Here is a 4,639-nt window from a genome sequence, read left to right as displayed (position 1 = left end):
TTGTTAAATACTGAAAAACAAAAGATAGATCATTCATTCATTCATTCATGTGTTATTCTAATAAGTTTGAGCCGGCGTAGGAGTCAACAAATACGTATACTACACAAGCGATGCTCCTCGCTTCAGTTTGATCACAGCCAACAGTATATTAATTCTAATTAATACTTGTACATATCCAATTCCTTCCGGCTGAACGGACACTGCGCCTGACAGTAGCCAAAAACAGATAAGACTCTTAGCTTAAAGCAGAGTGAAACCAGAGACAAGACGAGAGTAGTCTCTAGTCCTCGATCTCGATCACACGCTATAAGTTCATAAAAGAACGATAGTGTGTGAGTTGGGCACCATCTTCATCGTCCAGGTGCAGTGCAGCGAAGAACGAAATTCACTGGTTACGTTACATCCGAAGAATGTCTTTGCTCAGTGTGCTCAGACAGTTGCCAACTAAACCGTGTCCTCTGAAAAGAAAACATGTGTTCGTTGATTGCAGTCCGTCCATGAGTGCAGTTACCAAAAGATTTTTGGACTACTAAACACCATCCACCAGCACAATCAAAAAGCTGAAGACGCCGACTGACGGCAGAGTACGTAAAGGAGAACATCTGAGTTATACTAATGAGTTTGAGCCAGCGTAAGAGTAAACAAATACACACGAGATGCACCTCGCTTCAGTTTGATTACATACAACGGTCCAATTAACCAAATATATCTAATTCTTTACAACTAAACGGCCACTACGCTTAACAGTAGCCAAAAATAGTGGACACTTCACTTAAACCACAATGAATGCAGTTCATGACCATAACTAATTAAAGAATAAAACACAGACACAACGTCAAGAGAGTATCACCGATCTTCATCACACGATAATTAACTTCAGAAAAGAAACGACGGTATCTACTGAAAAGCAGATGGTGTAGCAGTAAGTAGTTTCTACGGCTTCCTTGTTCTTCTTCAGCTAAGTTGCAGAGAATGGAGATTTCCCCTTATCCTTCACGGTTGTCCTCCCACAGATAGCTCCTTGAACAAGTACTTGTCGCCGCCTTTCACCGTTTGCCCATATTATCAACTCTAAGTGGAAAATTACGAGAACGTAAGCAATAGCAGGGGTTTACAGTGCATGTTGGTTAAAGACGGAACACACACAAGCAACTTAGAGCAACATTAATAACTCATACGCTTCCTGGCGAATTATATATAGTTGCTGGAGAATCAAAGATGCAATGTTGAATATCAAACCAGCATGCAGTGTTCAGATATACCTTGAGCCATCTAACTGCTAGACGAAGTGTAGACATCTAGGTCTTCGCCATGAAGCCGCCGGTGCTGCTCTTGAAGCCCAGGCACCCATCTTGAAGATATCTCTTGCATATCCTTGCCTAGCCTCAGCTGCTGCAAACTGTCCAGCCCCACTATATGGCTCAAGTTTGGACAACCAAATACACGCAGCTCAGTCACTTGAGGGACATTGCAGATCCTCTCCAGGCCTTCACAATACCCAATAACAAGGACCTCAGAGAGCACTGGGCGGTCCTCCACAACCTTCAACTTGTTTAGTTTTCTTAAACTGAGCTCCTTCAAACAGGAGGTGTCTTTTCCAAGCTGTTGCGGGAGATCCCTCAGCTTAGGGCAATTGTGAAGTTGCAATTCCAACAAACGAGGCAGCAATTTCAACCTTGCAGATGGGGCATCCTCTTTAAGAATCTCATCAGCTCCGTCTTCTCCCTGTTCTTCAGCAGCAACTTCTTCATCAAAAAAGGACCATGCCTCCCAATTGGGCATATCCGTGAAGATCAAACATTCAAGTTTAGGAAAAGCAACCAATTCACTACATACAGGATCACCCTCTTTGCAGGTAACAAATTCAGGTCCAACCTTGGTAACTGCATTTGCTCCATCAATTCTCAGATATTTCAAGTTGGGCAGCTTCCCGATTGGTGGAAGATGCACACATGATCGTACATCTACGAGTTTCAAGTATATTAAGGAAGACAAAAAAGTGGTATCAAACCAGGTGGGATACCGCTGACCAAAGAATCTGCCAATAGATAGGTCTTCCAGGTTGTGCGGAGGTTTTAGCTGCTCAAAGACCTTTTCAGTATTACTAACATCTTCTTTTGAATATGACCCCTCTCCACTTTCAGTCCACTCTAGTGTTAGTTTTCGTAGGTGCCTTTTGTCCGTAAGCACTGCATTTCTACTGCTGTGAGCTGCTCTTTCCAATTTAACAAGACAAATATACCTCATCTGCGACAAAGAAGACAACTCTTCCAACTTCCATCCATCTTGTAGAACAGCATTAGCACTTCCATCACCAACAGGATAATCTTCTAAATAAGTGAGGAACTTCAGTTTCCCTATCCCTTTGGGAACCCGATTTATTTCTGTGCCCAAAAGATTAAGACATCTTAAACTGCACAACAGGGTCATTGCCAAAGGAAGACTGTGCAGATCATTACACCATCTCAAGCTCAGTACTTGAAGGTTCATTAGGGAACCAATGGATTCTGGAAGACAAGATATGCCAATATTATCTAGATTAAGTAGACGTAGATGTATCAACTTTCCTATGTAATCTGGGATGCTTTCTACAAGTGAGTAATTCAGTACCAAAACACGAAGAAGCAGGAATGTCTTGAACAATGTATTCTCAATTCTCCATGGACCCTCAACAGTTAGGAAAGTCCTCACCTTAACATCCACCTTATCCAGTCTAGGTAACACCAACATATCCTTCCTAATAACAGCAGTAATACGTCGCAATTTTCACATATTTCCACCCCTTAATGTTTCAACATCTCCAATAAAACATTCTTCTCTTGATATATTACAAGCAAGTTGTTTTAAGAGATCATGCATTCTGCATTCAGCCTGGTCAAAACTTACCATTTCTGGCTGGAGGAGATTCCGATGAATTAGCTCATAGTAGTACTCTTCTGCTATGTCTTCTATTAGTTGACCTTGCTGCTCCTCAATGAAGCCTTCAGTGATCCATAACCAGACAACGTTATCACGTTTAATGACAGAATCTTCAACATACAAAGCACAATAAAGGAAACACTGCTTCAAACGATGCGGTAACTCATCATAGCTTAGATACAAAGCTTCTTCTGTTTCATCCATGCTCGGAGAGCCAATAAATCTGCCCAAATACCTTTTCCACTCATTCTCTGTTAGCTCTCTGCTTGACAAAGCACTAGCGGTAACCTTGATTGCAAGAGGGAGGAGACCACATTTATGAACAATCTCAATCCCTGTTTTTCTTAAATTCTGCACTTCCTTTTCCTGCTCGATGTTCATGCTCTTCCAAAGTAGCTCCCGTCCCACTTCTACTGCCATGAGATCAACTTGATGGGTATGGTCTACACCTATTCTCTTTGTAATTTGATAATCTCGTGTGGTTACCAATATTATTCCGACACTTGTTTCGTGAAATGCAGGTCTCAGTAAATCTGTCCATACATTGGAATGCCACACATCATCAAGAACAAGAAAGAAACTCTCGCCTTTAATTGTCTGTGCAAGCTTTCTCTGCAGCTCTGTTATGCTTTCGCCTTGCTCACTATGCACACCAATATTCCGGAGGACCTCTTTCAAAAGAGTTACTTCATTGTAGTCTTTCGAAACAGAAATCCATGCGTGCATCTTGAAGCTTCCTTTTTTTTCCAGATCATTGTATATTTTTTGAGCTAGTGTTGTCTTACCAACTCCTCCAGTTCCAACGATACCGAGCTTGTAAGACTTGTATTCCTTGTGAGCAAGCACTAAGTCCACCAACTTCCTGGTAGAATGCATAATCTCCTTCCCCACAAGTTTGGGCTCAATAAGGTTGGAACTTCTTATCAGTTTGGATGTTGGACCATTTCGAGTAGGTTGTGTACTACTGTTGAAAGTTGAAAATATCTTGTCATTTGCAATGTTCTCAATCTTTTTGTTGAGGTTTCTAATCCGAAGAGCAACATCACGGCGTGGCCCAATGTTGCAAAAACAAGAGGACATTGAAAGGCCTTTACATGCAACTGATTTGCCTGATGATGGTGAAGGGTGGTCAGGAAGTAGCTTGCTTCCTTTACATCTAGCCACATCCAGGATTTCATCAACATCATATATAACATCTCTCAGTTGGCACTACTAGGAAAAAGGCTATAGATAGGATTGATACTAATGGCGCATCAGGGAAGCAGTGCGCCGCTACTATATACTAATGGCGCACCTGTTTGTGAACAGGGTGCGCCACTAGTATTAAATATTTTTTTCCATTTTTTCATACATACTAATGGCGCATCAGGTAGACAATGCGTCATTACTAGTTCTAACTAGTAATGGCGCACCTGGCAGAGAGTGCGCCATTACTGTAATTTTTTTCTTATTCTACAGTGCGCCATTACTAGTTTAAACTAGTAATGGCGCACTATTAGACGATGCGCCATTAGTATATATATTTATATTTTTTACTTTTTTGCAAAACAGTAATATTTTTTGAACTCATGCATGAATATTTTTAAATTTCATGGGCACGTTTTGAATTCATGAATATTTTTTCAAATTTGATGATATTTTTTCATATTCATAAATGTTTTACCAATTCACAAATGAATTCAACTAAAAATCCAAAAAAACAAATTTGATGATATTTTCA

At 40.7% G+C, this 4,639-nt stretch overlaps 1 pseudogene; it reads right to left on the bottom strand.

The window, feature by feature from the left end:
* Nucleotides 1–656: 656 nt before the first annotated feature.
* On the bottom strand, nt 657–4,265 carry LOC123060102 (putative disease resistance protein RGA4; annotated as a pseudogene).
* Nucleotides 4,266–4,639: the final 374 nt, after the last annotated feature.

This window comes from Triticum aestivum, chromosome 3A (genome assembly GCF_018294505.1).
Source record: "Triticum aestivum cultivar Chinese Spring chromosome 3A, IWGSC CS RefSeq v2.1, whole genome shotgun sequence".
NCBI lineage: Eukaryota > Viridiplantae > Streptophyta > Magnoliopsida > Poales > Poaceae > Triticum > Triticum aestivum.
Note: the sequence above shows the minus strand (reverse complement) of the source record. Positions and strands in the feature narration are given on the sequence as shown.